We start from the raw sequence: 24,364 nt of genomic DNA on the forward strand, positions 1-24,364 counted from the left end.
CCCACAGAGATGTGTACAGTGGGAGATGGGGATCTGAGGTTAGCCTCCAGAAAGTCCCAGATGCCAGGAAAGCAAGAGGCTACCAGGACCCAGTGGGGATGACATTAGCTGAAATACTCAACAAAGGGGAGATCGTATCTAGAGTTTAGGCACTGCCAATGGTTGAGGGATAGTGCCACCCACTATCTCAACAATTTTAGCCCAGATTTGTTCCTGTCTAAAGAAAATACATGTACACACAGTGGAGCAGAGACTGAAGAAAAGGCCATCCAGAGACTGTCTCACCTGGGGATCAATCCCATATGTGCGAATATCAAAAAGCACTTGGTGACAGGAGCCTGATATGGATGTCTCCTAAGAGGATCTGCCAGAACCTGACCAATAAAGATGTGAATGTTTGCAGCTAACCATCAGACTGAGCATGTGGACCCCAATGGAAGAGTTAGGGGAAGTACTGAAGGAGCTGAAGGGATTTACAATCCCGTAGGAATAAAAAGTATCAACCAACCAGACCCCCATAGAGCTCCCAGGAACTAAACCCCTATCCAAATAGTACGCATGGAAAGACCCATGGCTCCAGCTATATAGATAGTAGAGGATGGCCTCATCTGGCATCAATGGGAGGGAAGGCCTTTGGTCCTGTGAAGGTTGAATGCCCCAACCTATGCTAAGAAGGTGAGGCAAGAGTGGGTAAGGGAGCACTGTCCTAGAAGCAGGGGGATGGGGGATGAGATAGGGGATTTGCAGAGGGGAAATTGGGAAGAGGGATAACATTTGAAATGTAAATAAATAAAAAATAAATTTAAAAAAACCATAAAAACAAAAACCAAGTAAGAGGGACAAACCATAGCAAGCAGCTGGGAAATGAGCAGGATACTGCAACAGACATAAGGGAAAGTCAGAGGATATTAAAAATACATTGAGAAAGTATATTTCAAAAGAAGAAAAGCCAAAAGGTTGGATACATTTATAGATACTATGACCTACAAAATCAAAACAAGGTGTTATAAAAAAAATTTGGCCAGCTCTGTAAAAACTAATTACAGGCTTCCAGTTTCTGTCAATGGACTCAATTTCTCAATATAAAGACATAGACTAACTGACTGAATATGTAAACAGGACTCAGCATTTTGCTGCATACAGGAAGCACATCTCAGTGACAAAGACAGACACCACCTCAGAGTAAAAGGCTGGAAAATAGTCCCAAGAAATAAGCTGGAGTAGACACTCTAATATTGAATAAAATCGACTTTCTACCAAAGTTATCCAAAAAGAGTATCCATCAACTACGTGTATCTCTTAAAGCTTATGTGTGTTGGGCTGGAACACTGTTCCTTCTACCATCAACTGTGTGTGTGTATGTATCTATGTATGTATATATGTAAAGCTTGTCTGGATATGTATTGGAGATTTCTCCATCCACCATGGCATGTAATTATCTATGTATGTGTGAACTGCTTAGAGTTTGCTTACTGGTGTTTTTCTCTAACCATTCTATGTGTCAATGGGTCATATCTATCTATAGTTTTGTATGTATTCATGTATGTATGTACATATGTGTGTATGTATATATTTATATATAGGAAGTTATTGAACTCTGCTTTTTGCTCCATTCATTCAGTGTGTGTGTGTGTGTGTGTGTGTGTGTGTGTGTGTGTGTGTGTGTGTGTGTGCTCTCTTTCCTGGTTTTCTTATTGGCCCTAAGGAGTTAAGAGTTCATAGTTTCTTTGCTGACCATAGACAGTGCCAGCCCCAGTAATTTAAACTTTGTTCCCGCAGAAAAGCTTCTGTTGAGTAACATCTCTAATCACTGGCTACCTTTGGCAGCAGCTCCATAGGTATCTGGATCCAACCCTGTCAGAAGTTCTAAGCACTGACCACCAGTGGCTGCCTGCCTCCTCTAACCCACCACATGTATACCAAGGTCGGTCATCAGCAATGGTGGAAAACAGTTTACTTATAATTTAGAAGGCAATCAAGTTTCAGCTTAATTTTCTGTGTATGTGTTTTCTTTAATATTTGTCTGTGCACAAATATATGTCTTCTTTTCCATGAAGAGACAGACTGCCTGGAACTGAAGTTATGAACAGTTGTGATGCATGTTTTTCTTATTTGTAAAGGAAATTCTGAACAAATAGGGTGCCATCATTGCCATTCAAACAAACCAAAATGTAGCTTTCGGTTTTATACCTTTTTATACCTCAACAACAACAACAACAACAACAGCAACAAACAAACAAACAAACAAACAATCCATGACAATGCCTTTGAAAAATGCCCAGTTACATTGAGGTAGTAACAGACTACAAAGAAGTGCCAGGCATACAGACAGACTGTCATACTCCTCCAAACTTTAAAAGAGGAATTTACAGATAAGGAAGACATGAAAGATACATAAGTAGGTAGGGAGAAGCCAAATACTCCTGTTTTCAAATGAAATGACACTATACTGAAAATATCATATATCCTTTATCATATTACCCAAATCTGACAAATACTTCCAGCAAATGAATAGGATACCAAATCAATGTGCCCAAATTAGTAGATTTCCCAAATAAAAATAATAATTTTACAGAGAAAGAAATCAATAAAATTATCATATTTATAATAGTTTCTAAGGTAAAACAAAATACTTAATAATCAACCTAACCAGGGGCTGGAGAAATGGTTCAGCTGTTAAAAACACTTTCTGCTGTTCCAGAGGTTTTGAGTTCAATTCTCAGCGACCACATGGTAGCTCACAACTATCTGTAATGTTATCAGATACCCACTTCTGTTGTGTCTGCAGAGAGAGACAAGATACTCATGTACATAAAATAAAGAAATTAATTTAAAAATAAACCAGCCAGGGTAAAAATAGCATCTACAATAAAAAATCCAAACACTGAAGAAAGAAATTGAAGCAAATATTAGAAGAGAGAAAGACCTCCTATACTTATGTACTGACAAGATGAATAGCATAATCTGCAGATTCAATGCTATTCCTGTGTAAAATTCCAGTGACATACTTCAAAGGCCTAGAAAAGGAATCCAAAAAAATGTGTTTGAAAGTACAAAGAGGCCAAGGATAGCAAAACAATCCTGACTTAAAGGAAAACCAGGGAAGTATCACCATTCATGGATTCAAGTTCTGTAGCAGAAAAATATAGTAGCTAAACACATTCTACTAGCAATGGAACAGATAAATAGACCAATAAAATTAAATATAAGATTTGAAAATATATACATTTGCAGTAACTTATCTTTTATTAATGTTTCCAAAAATATAATTGTAAGTAGTGTTTTTGATCAATGGAGCTGAGAAAACAGAATATCCATATATAGAGGAATAAGTTTTGATTCGTATCTCAAAAATGAATTAAAGACTTTAATATAGTACCTTTTAATTTTTAAACCTTCCAGAGGGAATCAGGTGTGAGCCAGCAATTCAGGAAATGATTACAAAAATTGACAAAAGGGATTGAATGATTTGGTAAAAAGCCACTAAACAACAAAGTAAACTTATTCAACAGAGCACAAAAAGAGCTTATAGAGTAGGAGGTATTCTTTGTCACCTATACATGTAACTTAGGATTGATACATAGAATCTATAAAGACCAAAAAATTTGTACACTAAATATATGTAAGAATTACATGGGTAGATTAATTGAATAGACATCTCTCAGAACATATAAAAATATTGAATAAATACATAAGTACAATGTTTACCATTCATAGTCATTAGAGAAATTCAATTTAAAAGTACATTCCAATTCCATGTCAATACAGTTGGAATAGCTACTACTAAGTAAACAAAATAAAACAAACAAACAAACAACACATATGTAGAGGGAAGAAGAAATGAGAAAAGTTTGTCAACAAGTACAACCACTGTGGACACCAATGTGGAGTGTCCTCCAAATATCTAAGTAGAACTGTCATATGCCTCTTCAATATTACCCTAAGGTAAAGACTCAAAGGAGATCACAGAGACTTGCCCACCCATGTCTATTGCTGCTATAAGTTAGTAAGAATGGAATAACACTAAAATCCTAGAACCACATGAAAGAATAAAGAGAGATGGAATGTATACACAATGTACATATATTCAAAGGTAAAAGAATGAAATTACTAATAGAAAATGGATGGAATTAGAACTTATCATATCAAGCAACATAAGCCAGTGTGTGTGTGTGTGTGTGTGTGTGTGTGTGTGTGTGTGTGTGTGTGTCCATGTGTGTGTGTGTTCAGGTGTTTGATGGGGACTTCTGAGAAAAGAAAAAGATCAGTGATTGAGGTAGAGAGGCAGTTGGATGTAAATATTAGTGAAGTACAAATATGGGTACACATAATTGTATGTTTGTGATGTTTACATAAAAACAAAATAATGAACAAAGACACTATAAACACAATCCCATCCTGTTTCTATCTTTGTAACCACCATCTCCCAGTCAACATCCCTCAATTTTTCCATCTGTTGCTAAAGGCTGATGTATGGTGCTTTGCAGGGTGAAGTATCTAGTATGTTGGTACTGTAAAAAGCATTCTGTAAGAGTTTAGATAGACATGGAGCTTAGAAATAGGAGAGACACAGGCGGTAGGTCTGGAGGTACCTGAAAGGAGAGTGAGCCTTTTTCACATGGAGCAGCTTCCTTTTCTTCCCTCACACTTTCCTTTTTCATGTCATCCTTCCCTGAGGCTTTAAGCCAAGTGTGTGGTTCTTTAAATAACCTCACAAGATAAAAGCCAAGCACATCAAATCATCAGGCATTGATGCCTATCTGTAAAACATAATCATACACTAATCACAGAGTATATAGATTTGCTTTCTTCCTCAAGGCAAGATGCTCCCTGACACCTGTGGAGGTGAGTCTCAGCATGAATGATATGCTGCTGGCAGTCTTTTCATACGTGAAAGCTCACTCCTAAGTCACATAGGCTCATATTCCAATAATCCTCACATTTGAATCGGCTATGCAATTACAGAGCCAGGAAACAATAAATTATTTTAAGTTTTTTGTTTTTTTAAATATTTCCTGTTTCCTTATTCTATGGGTCATAACCCCTTTGACACTCTGCCAGGGTGTTGAGATAGGAGTGAGTGAGGGGGGGAGCATCCTCATAGAAGAAGGAGGAGGAGGGAATGGGAGAAGGGGGAACTGGGAAAGGGGATAACATTTGAAATTAAATCCATAAAATATCCAATAAAAAATAAAAAATAATAAAACAAAGCAAGTCTAGAAGATTTTCCTGCATTGGAAAGTACCTTCTGTGAGCAATACAACAAAACTGGAGAAATTTGTAGCAATAGAAAACAAAACAACAAAGCCCAAAACAAAACAACCACACCCCAAAAAGTTTGTGTGGTACTGTCCAAGAGAAACTGCCAGATCAGGTTACAGAAGAAAATGCCAAGGAAGCCTCCCTGTAGCCTTTCCAGATCGCATGTCTTCCCCATGTTATCTAATGATGAGAAAGAAACCAGATGACAATGTGAAAAAAATGTTTGGAGAGGACTGAAGTTTCATACAGAAATTTGATTTTGAAACTGAGGCAATAGCTAGCAATGTAGACCTAATATGCTATAGACTGAGGGAACACAGAGGACATCTCCATCACTAGAGCCAGAGCCACAGACAGGAGGAGCGGGTCGATGAAGATTTCCTCTTTAAGACTGAGAGCTTTGGTGTCTCTCACGATGCACACTGTCCACTTGTGGAACTTGGTGTTAATTTGTGTGTACTGCAAGAAAAACTTTCTTTGATGAGAGCATAGTGAGCCATTGATCTATGTGTATAGCAATATGTGATTAAGACTTATTTTACTGGTCTGTTCCTAGTTTAGTAGGCAAATCACTAATACATATTTTATTATACACATTAATATATAATACATAATATATTATGTATTTTACATATTTTACATATTTTTATTTACTTAGGTGTCCTCCACCTCTAAAAAATGAAGTCATTTAAAATTGATAGCTGCTGGCAAAAAAAAATATAGTTTTCTCCAATGGAGTATCACAAAGGATAATTAACTGCACTCCATGGCAGGCCTCATCCCAGTAATAGTCATCCAAAAAATGAGTTCTATGCTCTATGTTACTGTATCTATCTATCTATCAATCTATCTACCTACCTACTATCTTCTGTCTCTCTCTATACCTATCTATCTATCTATCTATCTATCTATCTATCTATCCTTCCATTTATTGTGTTTTGCTCTGGCAATATTTTATTACGTTTTGTTTATTTCTTTTGAATTGTTTTCCTTTTTAGAGAGAGGGAGAGGAAACAAAGGTGTATGGCTAGGTGACATAGGTGGCTATACATCCTTCTTCAAGGTATATGTGTATAATAAGGATGAGAACAAGTTCCTATATGTACGTTATAGGTCCTCCTAGGAGACATTTAAAGTGAAACCGGTTTCACAAGACTGGAACAATGTCTAAATATTCCAAACCTTTATGAAGGCAAAAACAGAGGGAGGCATTACCACCTGGGTTGGTCAGCTCATCAACTCACAGATGAGGGCATAGGATACTACATCAGCATAGTAGAAATTGTATTTGTATGTCAGCCCATTTGTGGATGTTCAGCCGTAGAAAAACTTTTATTTCACCTAAGTTATCTTAGTAATTTAAAATAGTAAAATACTTTCCACGTGTATTCAACAGTGGATCAGACCTTAGCATTATTTTTCACAATCCTAATGAACAGTATCAACAGGATGTCAGACACATTCCCTAGATGGGATATGAGCCTTCTCCACAGTAGATTCCACTCTGTAGAGAAGTCTCTCTAAGTGGTCTCTCAGAGCAGGCTGTCTAGCACAGCCTCCAAATGACTCTAACTTGGCATAAAACAGAGTCAGATGTGCAGGAAATGGCACTGAGGTCCCTGTTTCTGGTCCTGAAACCTAGCCTCATTCCTCTAGGTCCACCCACAGGAATGTTGTAAAGCTCGTTTTGGAGTCTATATACAGTTACCCACAGGCTTGCAGCACAGCTTAGCTGCAAATTCCAACCTTAAACAAGCATTCTTTCTGGTACAGATTCTTAAGAAAAAATTTGCTTTTCTTCTAGTCTGAACTTCGTCTATTCTGAGCAAGCAATTGTGCAGTCATAGCCTTAGGATGCTGTGAAAATGTCAAAATGGTAACCAGAGCACTAAATATATGCCCTCTGCCACTTGACTTAGAGCTATAAATACATTTGTTCATGTTGGTGTCTAACTGTCACTCAAGGTTATCCTGTATATAGGGGTGATTCCTTCAGACAGCTGCAGGGATTCTCCCACTACTGTGGGTGTCAACTGTGAAGAAAACCACAACAGGAGACATATGTTCTTGATAGACATTCATACCCAGGTCCAACTAGAAAGGCACTGCTTACTATGACCAGCATATGATACACTGTACCACTCAGACTGTCCATGCTGTAAGTCTGAGAACTACCTGCCTTCCTAGAGATTAAGGAACTTGGCCAGCTCAGAGACAACTCTTTGCGAACATCCTTCTGCTCTCCAGCTATGTCCACCAGTTCACTTGTTCATCTTTTAACATGTTATTTTGACATCATGTAAGTTTTCATGGGACCTCTTTGTGCAGACTGTGTACATCATTATATCTGCAGTTATTACAACTATGGTGTGATCAGGAAGTAAGATTCCTGTAACATTGCTTTAAAAAAATATGGGACATAAAACCATGCCAGGAAGTTTGGTAAGTTAGAGCAGATCCAGACCAGGAGACAAGGTAGGCACACAGAGAAACCCCCTCCCAACCCTGTACCTAGACCTGCCAGGTAATAATAATGGATACAATCTTGCTACTGAATTCAAAAGAAAACACTACTGAAACCCTTACCTCAAAAGTTATCATGCTACTTTGTTTAAATACTTGTTCTCCCTAACAGAAATACCTAAAACAAAGTTCTTATCTTTCAACCCCAATTTTTTTCTTTATTTAGATATTTACTTTTCTCTACTTCTAAATTATCCTAAAAAAATTTCAATTTGTTTAAAATTACTTTTATGGTTCAAAAATCATTTAATCTACTCCCAAGGGTCAAACCAACTATGTTGATAACCACTATTTAATCCTTAATTAACAACCAGTTTCCTTTTGCAGACAAGCTATTACTGCCCATCCCAGATATGTAAATAACATCTTCCTCAGCCATCCAAAGTGGACTTGAAGGATGCCTTCCAGGACTAAATTCCTCAAACACCCTTGCTTTTCTAGGATCATAACAACAGACCAAGCAAACTATTACAGGCTTAATAAACACTGCCAAACCTATGTAGGTATCCCCCTACTGCGGTTCTGCTCTTCTGTTGTGATTACCCTGCAGGTTTATCTATACAAAAGAAAAGGACAGTGCTACTGCCACTGCTCCAGACTGAGACTGACCACAATCTCCTTGGACCTGCCTGGGACAAAGAAGCTGCCTTCATCTAGATATCTCATCTGACTGAAGATTCCCAAGACAAACATGCTAAGATCCACAGAGGACAGCTCAGACCCAGAGAGGACAGACTTGGGACCTTCCAGCTACAGATGAACACTCTGGCTAAAATCAAATGGCTACTGAACTTGAAAAAATTTACATAAGAGTAAGAAAAACATGATTTCTATGTAAATTTATCAAATATTTTAAATCAATGTTAATACCCTCACAAACTGTACAACCTATAGAACAATTAATTGGTTCAAGAATCCCTTGCCTTCCCAGTCCCCACCCCTTGTTACCCCTTGGTTCATGTTGTGCTACCCCTCTGGCCTGTGTTGTGTTTTATTTTGATATTTCTACCCTACCCCAAATTTTCGCCGCAAATGACACAGTCACTCCAATGACACATCCATCTCCTTTATGAAAAGAAAACTAATGAATTATAGGATGTTAAACCATGTCAGGAATTTTGGTTAAGGTAGAGCAGATCGAGACAAGAGACTAGATGGGTACACACCCAAGGCTTAGGTGACTCCCAGCTTCCTGCCAGACTCCTGACTTGGAACACATGCCATGCTTCTCACATAAAAGAAATGTGACTTGTGATCACATAAGTTCAAAGCAGATTTCTCAACACTAATGAGGTGCCTAGAGGCCAGAGGACTTAGCCAATAAGTTTCACTTCTGAGACATTCCTCTATGTAAAAGGTATTTAATCTCAGGCCCACCCTGAGAAGTGGGGTATGGTTTTATGTATCTATTTTCTGCCATGACAATAAACTCTTTAGAACCATGGTCTCTTTTTCATCAAGACCTGTTGTGGAGAAGGCCTTTGCCTATAAGCCATAGCCTAGTCTGCCGTAGAAGGCCTCTCTGCATTCCCAGCCACAAATGCCACCAAGCACGCTGCTGTCAAGCCAAGGACAATATTCCTTGTCTTGAGAACCCCACAGCCCAGCCTTGATGCAAGCCCAGAGTCATTGAACCAGCTCCAGCTTTCCCATGCCTCAGGCTGCACTTTCCTACACCCAGAGCAGTGTCTTGGCTCTTTCTTACTGCCCAGCAACCACCCAGTCAAACTCCCCTCATTCCATGTCCCCAAGCAGCAGTCCCCAGTGGCTGAGGGGATGAGGACCTACAACCCTACAAAAAATGCTATACTCATAAGGGTACACTTAATTTATAGGATCTTTAAAACATTTATATTGTTAATGTGGTAAATGAATAAACAGAACTTAAAGTGTAAAACAAAACAGAATAGAAGTGTTCCTTATCAATGCTAACATTTTCTTCTGGCACAGCATGTATTTCCTATTGCCTATACTTATCTCAAAATGTTATTTTTTTTTGCCGTATTGTGGAGTTCTATTAATGTATGATCAAAATCTATTTAATGGACATAAAAATCAGCTGTTTCTATGTCTTATATTTGTGACATCATCAAGGAATGAATTATTTAATATTAAAATTAAGACAGAAAATGAAACATATTTACACTTAAAAAGTTAGAAAACCAATGCTGAAATATGTTATAAGAGTTAAATAAACTAAAGTCACTTTATTTCAGGATTTGTAATAAGCATTGTAACAATTGTAATGTTACTGAAATAGATCACAGACCTAATGTAAGATGTAGAACTAAATAAAATAACTAAAATCGTCATGAAAAAGCTCAGGTCAAATCTTCATGTTCTCTGAATAACTAATAGCTTTCTAAATGAAACATCAAAAGAATAGAATAGACAGAAAAAGCTGTAACCGAGCTTCATCAAAGTAAAAATCTTGTGTATTTAAGAAGACCACCAGATCATCTTCCAGAATGGGAGAACATGTTTCTTTATCAGGTCGAAAAGAATCAGGCCTTAACACCTTTCAGAATTTAAAATGAAGAAAGCTAGGAGGCTAAAACATCATGAAAGGACTCGGAGAACTGTTCTGTAAAGATGAGACACAAACATCTAAGACAGAAACAGACATTCTTCACTCAGGAAATACAAGTAGACCTCTGTCATACTCTGGTAGCTGGAAGTAAAATCCAAGAAGTCAGAAGTCACTAAATATTATTCACCATGCGAAAGCACCATATCCCTCTTATTTGGCTTGGGTACTGTAAAATGTCACAGCTTTTGAAAACAGATTAATTTCTTAAGAATTAAATAGTCATCATTTGTCCAACAATTCTACACAAGGTATATATCCTGGCCAAAAAAAAAAAGGCAAAAGATCACACAATAATTAGGTAAATATTCACCGCTTATAACTATAGTTAACATATTTAGGATCCCACTTATGCTAGATGTACTGATCAGGCAATAAAGAGAGACAATACATAATTGTACATATCCTTAAAAAATACTGAACTTTATAAATTGAAAGGGTTAAAAGATGAATTTTTCTACTATGTAAATATCAGATCTATTTAAAAATCTATCGTCACTTGTAGGAAAATAAAAACACTATTTTGGAAAGATGAAGAGAGATAGTCTTGAGTGTATTTGTAAGAACACATATAACTCCTGCCATAAAGCAATGTATCGTCACCATCATGACAACTGTAAGGGACATGACATTATTCAAACAGTCTTGAAAATGTGTCTGAGCATACACAAAAGTGTCAGCAGAAAACAAAATGGGCCTCTTCTCTGCCCACCAAAGCTTTTCCCTGTTCACACAATGATTAGTAGCATCTGGTTAATGTACTTTCTTAGTAAGTGAAAGAGCAAAATAACCTATGGAATATCTTTTTTTTATACTTAATTCTGAATGTTTAACTTTGACTATCTGCTCATACTTAAAGCACATACGTTTAAGGCATTGCCCATGGCTGGATTTAAGGTAGGTCAGCAAATAGCAGAGCAGTGTAAGAACAAATGGGAGAGATATTGTAGGCACTTGCTATAGCCACTACCTGTTCCCTTCAGGAAGATACTGCCTTTGTTTAGGAAATCTGTGCAGCAGGTGCCGAGTTAGACAATGAGAGATGCGTTTTTAGAAAATAAGTGACTGGAAAAAAGAGGGCTGAATATTCTTCATGAAACATAAATGAGAATTTAAATAAACTGGCAGAAAGCAGTTTCACAGAGGCCCGGAATGCAAAGAGGGGAGCTATGTCTGAGATTCACAGAATGAGGCTGCCAGATTACCTGGCTAAAGTAGCTAAATAAATGACCCTAACAATACAAATGTGCAGGGCTTAGTTTACATGCCTGTGATTCTGATGGCTCTGAGTCTCCATCTCAGTGATATGCCTAGTATTCACACGCCTTTGTGGATGGGAGCTGTTAGTTTTTCTTTCCTTTCCTTTCTTTTTCTTTTTCTTTTGTGAAATTTAAAGATTTTGTGTATGTAAGTTAGTAACAAGACTTTTTCCTTTAATGACTTTGCTTAAGTTCTCTATGATAGATGGGGTATGAAGCAAGAAAACTGTAGAAAAACATTGTGCTTTGTTATAAGGCTCTGCAGAAACGATTGTCTTAGGCAGTGATGTAGAAATGGTGGTGGTTTAAGAAGTTCTGCAGAAATGATTGTTATGAAACTCCACATATTTTGTTTATATGCCTGAGCTTCATGCAATATGTAAAAATATCTAAACTAAATAGCCCTTTTGATTGGATACATAAATGTTAAGTCTGTTCACCTATGAGTATTCACCTTATAAATGAATGGGAAATAGCATTATAAATAAGGAAAAATCATGTAGATATTTCCCTATAGTAGTAGTGTTTATTTTATGAACTTGGGCGTAGAGAAATAGCATGAGAATCCTGCTCCCAGCTTGCTAACTGCTAGGCAACCTACAATGTTTGTGTCAATCTCAGCATCCTGTGATAGAGAAGAGGCATACTTTCTCAGGAACATTCTTGGGGTTCTACCAAGTAAGTAACAAACCTGAGAAAGTGGCCTTCATGATCCTTTTCTCACGGGAATGTAACTTTGTTTTTAATTATAAGAAGCAGCACATCTAAGCATTAGACTGCTGACAGATTTCTCAGTTTGCAAGGAGGTTTGGGTCACTTTGAACCAAGATAAGCTATTGCTAGGGAAACAGTACCTGGTGAGAACTAGAAACTGTGGGAAATCTTTATTCTTTGCCTTTAAAAGAAGTTGAAACCTTGAATAAATTATGCACTGGCCTACTTGGCTGTGTACCCCCTCTGTCCTGATTAATGTGGCTCTAGCCTTGGGACCCCAACATAATAGACATTGACATTTGGGTGCTCTTGTATTTGTTACATAGGTGTTGAGAATTGCAACATTTCTTGGTGGATTTTTTCCTTTGTTGAGTATATAGTGTCCTCCCTGTCTCTTCTGATTAGTTTCCCTTGAAGACTATGTTTTCAGATATTAAAGTGGCTATACCACCTAGCTTCTTGGGTCCATTGATTGGAAAGTGTTTTCCCATATTGTTACTTTGAGATAATGTTCATCTTAGATTTTAATGTGTTTCTTGAATGCAGCACGAGAAAAGATGTTGTTCATGTGTCTTATATCTTAGTCTGTGTCTTTTTATTTAGGAATTGAGACCATTGATTTTGAGGGTTATCAAAAAATATTGTTGATTCCCATTATTTTGTTGTTGTAGTGTGAGATTTTTCCCCTACTTTTGATTTGTCGTTCTGTTATTATCTGTGTTTTCTTTTGTGTGGTTAGACACTTTAGGTTGAAGCCTTCTAGCACCTTATGTGGAGCTGGGTTTGTAAATAGATACTGCTTTAATTTGTGTTCATATTGGAACATCTTTCTCCATTGATTATGACTGAAAGTGTAACTGGCTGTAGTTGTCTGCTTTGGTTTCTCTGCTATCTTCGAGTTTGTAGAACATCTGTACAGACCCATATGGATTTCAGAGTCTCCATTAAAAATCCAAGTGTTATTCTAATACAATTATCTTTATGTTTTGTTTGGTCCTTTTTTCTTTTCAGGCTTTTAATATATTTTCTTTGTTCTGTATATTTAGAATTGTGATTATTATATGGCATGTACAATATCTTTTATGAACCAATCTCATTTGGTGTTCTGTATACTTTTTTGTTTCCTGATAAGCATGTCTCATGTTTAGTTTGGGGAAATTTTCTTGTATGATTTTGTTGAAAATATTTTCTGTTTCTTTGATGTATTTCTTTTTCCTCTATTTCTATTATTTGTAGATTTGGCCTTTTCATAGTGCCAAATTTCGTTGGGTTCTATGGTGGATTTCTTTTGTTTGTTTGTTTTTTAGATTTAATATTTTCTTTGGCCAGGGTATCCAGTTCTGCTATCTTGTCTTCAATGACTTAGACTTTCTCTTCCATCTATTATATTCTGTTGATGGTGTGCTTGCCTCTGAGTTTCCTAATTGAATTCTCAAATTTTTTCATTTCTATTTTTCCCTCAGTTTAGAACTTTTTTATTGATTCTGTTCAGTTGCAAGTCTTAAGCTCTGTCCTTCATTTCATTCTATTGCTTGTGTTCTCAAAGTTTTTCTAATAGATTTGTTCATTCTTTTTAAAGGGACCTCTAAAATATTCATGAAGGCTATTTTGAAGTCCTAGTCTTGTATATCAGCTATATTGCATTTTTCATGGACTCATGTACTGTGGTTTCTGAGCTCTAGTGAAGAAATATTGTCCTGGTTATTACTGAGTGTGTTTTTATGCTGGTGTCTAGGCATCTAGGTTTTGGGTGGTTGAAATTCTAGCTGATTATATATGGTCTTGTCTTTGGTTGTGGGTATTCTGTTCATTGGTTTCTGAGATTCTTTATGGTTCTTAGGGAAGTCTGGTGACTGTGGCTCCCTGCTAGGAAATACTTCTGAGATCATGTTTTGTGTTATCACTGGGAGTTTCAATTAGAATGTGTTTCTTGATATTGGGAACTGATATTTAGAAATGGAGATATACTAGAATGGAGAAGGAGCTGAGGAAGTTGACAAAATGGAAGAAAGCATCTGGATTTCCTCAGTATCCACATAATGGGCACAGAGAGGGATAAAAGGCCACATTGGTAGTCTGCTAGAGAGGGGAGGAAAAGACTGGTAGTTTGGTTTGGAGGAGAGAAGAGAAAGTGAAGATCTGAAGATTTCTTACCTGATTTCAAAGCCTATCTGTTTCTTTGTTCAGCATGGCCAAAGGGTTCAGCATGGCCAACTCACTGTCAGTGAGTTCCTATGGAAATCATAAGCTGCTTCACTTGCCAGCCAGGTAACTTGTTTCCAGGGAGTGCCTGTGGAAGTTGGTATATATGCATACATACACACATGTACACACACACACACACACACACACACACACACACACACACATACATATGTGAAAAATTTAAATTGAAAATCTATTTTCAAAAAAGAAAAATACAGAAATACAAAACAAATGTAAATAAATAAAACAATCATTTCAATTATTTAACAAATAACATACCATATTTAATCATTACCAAAATTCAGTAGTTTAGTTGTAGATATACACATGGAAATATACATAATTATATATATAAATGGACATATACATGAACTATTAAAGGTTACCAGTAGGAAATAGGTTTTAACTAACCCAATGTGAATTAAGAGCAACATATGCATTATAATGCCTGTATTATTATTTTAGTATCTTCTACTCACAGATGAGAAACACAACCGACCAATCAAAGACAATATAAATTCACTTTAAAACTAAACTGATATGATCTCTAATATTTTCATATCTTTACAAACCTTTCTCTTACTCATTACAATAAAATATATTCATTAAAAAATATTACCATCACTTCTGCTCTGAACCAGTGCCCTGAGCAGACCTTGAACATTGGATCATCCCCAATTCCCACAACAACCAGAGGAATCTGGACTCTGAGGTGCTTTAACATGCCCAGGATCACAGGAGAGGCCAGAACATCTACCCCAACACTCAGAGTAACTATTGGATCTCCCAGAAACCAGGAATACAAGAACACCCCCTCCCCTAATCCCTGCCCAGCCAATGGGAAGGGTAACTTCCTGTCTAAAAGTGGACCCTGAGCAGACCTGGGGTGCTGGCTTCTGCATCCACTTTTATAACACCCAGCGAAAGCCCAACTCCTAGGTGCTGTAAAATGCCCAGGATCACAGGATCACAAAGGAAGCCCCATTCCCAAGAGATCAGACACAACTAGGACCACTGGAGCTCTGACACACTCAAGATCAGAGTTGAAGTCACAACACCTTTCCAACATCCAGCCTAACTGGGACACCCACAGGAACAAGAGAAACCAAAACCCTTGCAACAGTCGGAGGCATTGGTTCCTTCCAGCTTGCACCAGGCCCTGGAGTCAAACCAGAGCTATGGCTCCCCACCAACTCCTACAACACCCTGAGAAAACTTGTCTCCCAGGAGGTCTGACACACCCAGGATGTCAGGATAAAAGGATCACAGAATCACAAAATCACAGAGATAGCTGGACTCTGAAGGGTTCTGACACAACCAGTCACAGGAGGGACAGGTTCAGTCAGAGACTGGAAGGGCAGGTAGCACTAGAGAAAACCAGATGGTGAGAGGCAAGGACAAAAACTTAAGCTACAAAAACAAAGACTACTTGGCATCCTCAGAACCAAATTCTTCCACTACAGCAAATCCTGGATGCCCCATAACAATGGAAATGCAAGATTGGGATTTGAAATTACACCTAATGATGATGAGAAAGGATATTAGGAAGGAAATAAATAACTTACTTAAAGTAATTCAGTAGAACACAGGTAAATAGGTAGAAGCCCTTAAAGAGGAAACACAAAAATGCCTTAAAGAATTACAGGAAAACACAACCAAGCAGGTGAAGGAATTGAACAAAACAACCCAAGATCTAAAAATGGAAATACAAGCACTAAATGAATCACAAAGAGAGACAACTATAGAGATAGAAAGCCAAAGGAAGAGATCAGGAGTCACAGATCCAAGCATCACCATTAAAATACAAGAGACAGAAGAGAAAACTCAGGTGCATAAAATACCATAGAAAATATTGACACAACAATAAAAGAAAATGCAAAATGCAAAATGCAAAATGCAAAATGCAAAAAGCACCTAATCCAAACCACTCAGGAGATCCAGTACAAGATAAAAAGACCAAGCCTAAGGATAATAGATATAAAAGAGAGTGAAGATTCCCAACATAAAGGGCCAGTAAATAATTTCAACAAAATTATAGAACACTCCCCTAACTTAAAGAAAGAGATGCTCATGAACATATAAGAAGCATAAAGAACTCCAAATAGATGGGACCAGAAATGAAACACCTTCTGTCACATAATGATCAAAGCACCAAATGCAAAAACAGAGAAAAATATTAAAAGCAGTAAGGAAAAGGGTAAGTACCATATAAAGGTAGACCTATCAGAATTACAACAGACTTCTCAACAGAGATTGTGAAAGCCAGAAGATCCTGGGCAGATGACAAACAGACCCTAAGAGAACGCAGATGCCAGCCCAGGTTTCTGTACCAAGCAAAACTTCTCAAATAACCTAATGGAAACCAAGATATTCCATGTAAAAACCAAATTTACGCAATATCTTTCCATAAATCCATTCCTATGAGAGATAATAGATAGAAAACTCCAAAACAAAAAGGGAAACTATACCCTAGAGAAAGCAAAAAAGTAATATTCTTCAAACAAATTCAGAAGAAGGTAGCCACACAAACATAATCCAACATTTAACAACAAAAATAATAGGAAACAACAATTATTGGTCCCTAATATCTCCCAACATCAATGGACGCAATTCCCCGATTGAAAAAAAAAAAGACATAGAATAACAGACTGGATATGTAGAGAGGACCCAGCATTTTGCTGCATACAGGAAACTTGCTTCAGTGACAAAGACAACAGCTACCTCAGAGTAAAAGACTGGAAAACAATTTTCCAAGCAAATCGTTCCAAGAAACAAGCTGGTGTAGCCATTCTAATATTGAATAAAATCAACTTCTAACCAAAAGTTATCAAAAAGGATAAGGAAGGAGAGACACTTCATAGTCAAAGGAAAAATCTACCAAGATGAACACTCAATTCTAAACATCTATGCTCCAAATGCAAGGGCACCCACATTCATAAAAGAAACTTTACTAAAACTCAAAGCACATATTGCACATCACACAATAATTTTGGGATATTTCAGTTACCCACTCGCAACAATGAACTGATCGTGGAAGCAAAAAGTAAACAGAGACACAGTGAAACTAAGAGAAGTTATAAACCAAATTGATTTAACAGATATCTATAGAACATTTCATCGTAAAACAAAAGAAAATATCTTTTTCTCAGCACCTCATGATACCTTCTCCAAAATTGACCATATAATCTGTTTTGTTCACAAAACAGGCCTCAACAGATACAAGAAATTTGAAATAATCCCATGCATCCTATCAGATCACCACTGATTAAGGCTGGTCTTCAGTAACAACAACAACAAAACCAGAAAGTCCACATACAAATGGAAGCTAAACAATGCTCTACTGAATAGTAACTTGGTCAAGAAAGAAATAAAAAAAGAAATGAAAAACTTTTTATGATTTAATGAAAATTAAGGCAGAACATAACCATACTTATGGGACACAAAGAAAGCAGTGTTAAAAGGAAAGCTCATACCTCTGAGTCCCTCCAAAAATAAACTAGAGAGTGTACATACTAGAAGCTTGACATCACACCTAAAAAATCTAGAACAAAAGAAGCCCAAGAGGAGTGGGTGGCAGGAAATAAACTAAGAGCTAATATCAACTAAGTGGAAACAAAAAAGAAATATACAAAAAAAAATCAACAAAACCAAAAGCTGGTTCTTTGAGAAAATCAACAAGATAGATAAACCCTTAGCCAGACAAACCAGAGGGCATAGAGACAATATTCAAATTAATTCAGAAAAGAAAAGGGAAATATAACATCAGAAACTCAGGAAACAAAAAATCATCAGATCCTACCACAAAAGCCTATGTTCAACAAAACTGGAAACTCAGGATAAAATGTACAATTATTTAGATAGATACCCAGAACCAACGTTGAATAAAGATCAGATAAACCATATACAGAGTGCCATAACCCCTCGGAAATAGAAGCACTCACTAAAGGTCTCTGAACCAAAAATCTCAGGACCACATGTGTTTAGTACAGAATTCCATCAGATCTTCAAAAAAGATTAATACCAATACTCTTCAAACTATTCTACAAAATAGAAACAGAAGGAACACTACCCAATTTATTCCATGAGGCCACCATTATGCTTATACCTAAACTACTTAAAGACCCAACAAAGAAAGAGAATTTCAGATCAAGTTCCTTTATGAATATTGATGCAAAAATGCTCAATAAAATTCTAGCAAGTCAAATCCAAGCACACATCAAAACGATCATCCATCACAATCAAGTAGGCTTCATTCCAGGGAGGAAAGGATGGTTCAATATATGGAAATTCATTAATGCAATCCACTATATAAACAAAATCAGAGCAAAAAAAAAAAAAACCACACACACACACACAGGCACATACACACACACACACACACACACACACACAATAGCATTTGACAAAATTCAATGTTCAAGGCTCTTACCTAAACAGAGTAAAAGCAATATACAGCAAACCACTAGCCAACATCAAGCTAAATGGAGAGAAATTTGAAGCAATCCCACTAAAACCAGGGACTAGACAAGGTTGCTCAATCTCTCCCTATCTATTCAATATAGTACTGGACGTCCTAGCCAGAGCAATTAGACAACAAAGGTGGTCAAAGGGATACAAATTGGAAAGTAAAGAGGTCAAAATATCAGTATTTGCAGACAATATTACAATGTTCTTAAGTGACCCCAAAATTTCAGGAGAGAACTCTTAAACACGATAAACAACTTCAGTAAAGTTGTTGTATATAAAAATAACTCAAACAAATAGTAACATTTCTCTGCTCAAAGGATAAATAAGGTGAGAAATTAGGGAAATGACACCCTTCACAATATTCACAAATAATTAAAAAACACCTTGCTGTGACTCTAACCAAGCAAGTGAAGGGTTTGTGTGACAAGAACTTCAAGTCTCTGAAGAAAGAGATCGAAGATCTCAGAAGGATCTACATGTTCATGTATTGACAGGATTAATATAGTAAAAATGTCCACCTTGCAGAAACCAATTTACAGACTCAAATGCATCCCCTTCAACATCCCAAGTCAATTCTTCATAGAATTAGATAGAACAAATTTTTACAAATTTCTTTGGAACAACAGAAAACCCAGGATAGCAAAAACTCGTCTCAACAATAAAAGAACCTCTGGGGAAATCACCATCCCTGACCTCAAGCTGTATTACAGAGTGATCCTGATTAAAAAAAAAACAAAAGTGCCCAACATTGGTACATAGGCAGATAGATCAATGGAAAAGATTTGAGGACCCAGAAATCAACCCACATACCTATGGTCACTTGATCTTTGACAAAGGAACTAAAACCATCCAATGGAAAAAAAAATAGCGTTTTTAACAAATGGGGCTGGTTCAATTGGAAGTCAGCATGTAGAAGAATGCAAATTGATCCATTCTTATTGCTTTGGTCAAAGCTCAAGGCCAAGTGGATCAAGGACCTCCACATAAAACCAGATAATAGAAGAAAAAGTGGAAAAGAGTCTCGAACACGTGAGTACTGGAAAAATTTTCTGAATAGAACATCAATGGCTTATGCTCTAGATCAAGAATTGACAAATGGGACCTCATAAAATTACAAAGCTTCTGTAAGACAGGGGGCACTATCATTAGGATGAAATGGCAACTAATAGATTGGGAAAAGATCTTTATCAATCCTACATCTGATAGAGGGCTAATATCCAGTAAATACAAAGAACTCAAGGAGTTAGACTGCAGAGAGTCAAACAACCCTATTAACATATGCAGCACAGAACTAAACAAAGAATTCTCAACTGAGGAATATCGAATAGCAGAGAAATACCTAAAGAAATGTTCTACATCCTCAGTCATCAGAGAAATGAAAATCTAAACAATTCTGAGATTCCACCTCACACCAGTTAGAATGACTAAGATCAAAATCTCTGGTGAGAGTATATTCTGGACAGGATATAAGGGAAGAGGATCATTAATCCATTGGTTTTGGGATTGCAAGCTGGTACAACCACTCTGTAAATAAGTCTGGCAGTTTCTCAAAAAAAAATTACACATAGTACTACCTGAGCATCCAGCTATACCACTCCTGGTCATATACCCAAAAGATATGCCAATATATAACAAGGACATGTGCTCCACCATGTTCATAGCAGTCTAATTTATGATGGCCAGAAGCTGGAAAGAACCAAGATGCCCTTCAAAGGAGGAATAAATATAGAAAATATGCGACATTTACACAATGGAGTACTCAGCTGTTAAAAACAATGATTTCATGAAATTATTAGGTAAATGGATGGAACTAGAAAATATCATCCTGAGTGTGGTAACCAAATCACAAAAGAACACACATGGTATGCACTCGTTGATTAGTTGATATTAGCCCAACAAAAAATACCTAAAATACAATTTGCAAAACACATGAAGTTCAGGAAGACAGAAGACCAAAATGTATATGCTTCAGTTCTTCTTAAAAGGGGGAACAAAATACATACAGAAGCAAATAAAGAGTCAAAACGTGGAGCAGAGAATGAAGGAAAGGACATCCAGAAACCCCCCGCTGGAATCCATCCCATATCCAGTCACCAAACCCAGACACTATTGTGGATGCCAAAAGGTGCTTGCTGACTGGAGCCTGATATAACTGTCACCTGAAAGACTCTGCCAGAGCCTGACAAATGCAAATGTGGATACTCACAGCTAACCACTGGCCTGAGAACAGGGTTCCTAGTGGAGGAGTTGGAGAAAGCACTGAAGTAACTGAAGTGGTTTGCAACCACAGAGGAAGAACAACAATATCAACCAACCAGAAATCTCAGAGTTCCCAGGGAATAAACTACCAACAAAAGAGTACACATGGAGTGACTGATGGCTCCAGCTGCATATGTAGCAGAGGATGGCCTTGTTGGACATCAATGGGAGGAGCGACCCTTGGTCCAATGAAGGCTTGATGCCCTGGTGTAGGGGAATGCCAGGCCAGGGAGGAGGAGGGAGTGGATGGGTAGGTGGAGGAGTACCCTCATAGAAGCAGGTAGAAGGGGCACAGGATAGACTGTTGCCTGACGGGAAACTGGGAAAGGGGATAGCATTTGAAATGTAAATAAAAAATATCCAATAAAAGGGAAAAAAGCATTGCCCCAAAAAATTACCTTCAAATGAAAATATTACCATCAATTACTTTGCCTAAAATTTACAATGGGAACAAAAATGAGTAAATTATTTCCACATTCTGCTGATTAATTTTCTAGAGAATTTGTGACCCAAATTCACTGCCCTACAAACCTTGGTCATTTTCTGCCTGAGTCTAGAAATTCTATACTTAAGTATTCATGGAATTAAGTTTTTTTTTCCTCCTATATACCACCTTCCAGCTTACCATCTGGTGATTACCTAGCCTACAGCTGTTCATCTTATATAAGTGGCTGTCTTGTAATGATCATGTGAAGTGAGAATAGGTACTCCTGAAGAGAAATGGCATCATATGTTGAGCCTTCCATAAGGCTGATTAGACCTTAAATGGTTGTGGGAAAGTTGTAATGTCACAGGTTCAGAGTCTAATTATCTTGGACTAACTTTAGCCATTTAATTATCCATCCCTCGACCATCTCTGTATCAGACCTAACATTCTGTGACTACAGATAAAACCTTTTGGAATGCATTAACATAAACAAACAATCAAAAACCCTACTAGAGTCCATGAAACAAAAAACTAAGAATAGAATCAGAAAGTGCCATAGGCCTATAGCAGAGAGTTCCTTCCTTTGCATTAACCTACTTGTATAATTTTCTACAATATACTTCAAAAGTATCTTGATTTTTGACTTTCTTTTTTTTCATTACTATAAAGTTTCATGAAGTTGTTAACATGTTGAAACAAAATCAGGGATAACCTAAATCTGTGTTTCCACTTATATTTGACTTCAGTTTAACCTACTTTTTATGGCTTTTGAGGTGAAAGATGTGTTTTTGCACTGGCAGGAGTTTTTCATACGATTTATATTTATTTTCTAATTACACCACATAGCTATGAAATACAGTGTGGTAATTACAGTATATACAATGTAATTTTGCATTATCTGAATTTATCTTCCATTATTTTGGTTTCTTACTAAATGTAAGAGAACACATCAGTAATTAGCTAAGTGATATTAGCAAGACTAGTTTGTAAACATTTCATAGTGTGTTGTCTCTGTTGTTCATCCCAAATAGAGTGAATTGTGGGTGTATATAATGACAGTATTAATGACAATTTATTAGTTTTGTATTCATTCATATGTAAAAGTGTGTATGTTAATCACTGTATTATGAATGATAGTGTGTTTATAACAGCATGTATATATATATGTATGTATGAATAATAGTATGTTGATATGTGTGAATGGTGTGTTTGTATAAATGGAAGTATATATTGCTGATAGTGTACATGTGTGAATAATAGTGCATGTACATTAAACTGTGTATATTGTATATGAATTACAGTATAATGAATTATTATGTATATGAATCACAAGGTCTTACTAGATAGCGCACTAATAAGAAAATCTCTATATAGTTTAGTTTGATGTTTAACTCCTGATTTTCCTGCCTTTGCTTCCTAATTGCTTTAATGTGTTAAGATGGCAGTTAATCCATCTAACTGTGCTATGTTAAATAGGTAATTTTAGTTAAGGATTGGTTTTATAATCTGAAAAAAAGTACATATCATCATTCTTAGATCCGTGTACCTACATATAAGCAGATTTAATTTTCCTTCTCTTAATTTATCATTTGTTCTCTTTTGGGCTTACTCTTCTCATGTGAGAATGAGAGAAGAAGGATTGAATTCATTCATTGGTCCACCAAATAAGACTTCATTTTTTAATAGATGTATTGAGCAAATCAATGTTCTTCCACTTGTGGACACATAACTCTCTCAATTTTACATTTTTAGTCTGAGGTTATAGAGATAAGGGGAGCAGTGGTTTGAAAACTCCTTAGATAACAGCATGACAGACATTTTCTATAGAGAAAGAAAACAATGACATGTTTACATTTCTCTGTTGATTTAGTTTATCACTGTCTAAGATGTCAGAAGGGCAGTGAGAAAGGACAGCAAGCAAAGGTAGTAGTTTTACATCTTTCTATTGAAAACCCAAGACAAATGTAGCTAAGAAATGGAAGTGGTAAGGAGAAAAGTCAGAATGAGAAGGAAAATGCTAGAAATTTAACTGTTTGAGAAAAAAGAATGGTCATAAAAGCCCCTTTACATGAGATACAAGTTAAAATTGAAACAGCTGAATGAAAATGTAAATAAAAAGAACCTTTAGATCTCAGTAAAATGAAACAAGGAGTTCTAACCTTAGTCACTAACCACTCACAGATGTGAGACTGTGTCTTGAGTCAATGTGCAGGGTTATCAGTGAGGTTGTTAATCCATGATAAAAAGATACAAAGGTATGTATGTGTGTACAAAAGAGTTTTAGAAAACTACTGTGCATCATTAACCAAGTAGCCAATACTTCTAAGCTAAAATTTATACTCCATCCTTTTTACAGATATAAGACACATAGTAGTATTTCAATCCGTAATGGATATATATATACATATATATATGATATATATATATGAGATTTTATAGGACTGTATCAACTAGAAAGGTCAGAGTGAGCTTAGTACACTTGCATATGCTACTAATAAATTAATGTAATGTGTTTCTGAGAATGTAACCTCATTGTTATAATACAAAGCACATTGTAATATTTAAGCAACAAGTGAAAAGTGTCTAATCTAAAGCCAGAGCACAGCAAGCCTCTAGCTCCATGTAGTAAAATCTGTTGAGTTGTTGTTGGAATTTGAAGAA

This window comes from Rattus norvegicus, chromosome 5 (genome assembly GCF_021556685.1).
Source record: "Rattus norvegicus strain SHRSP/BbbUtx chromosome 5, alternate assembly SHRSP_T2T, whole genome shotgun sequence".
NCBI classification, from domain to species: domain Eukaryota; kingdom Metazoa; phylum Chordata; class Mammalia; order Rodentia; family Muridae; genus Rattus; species Rattus norvegicus.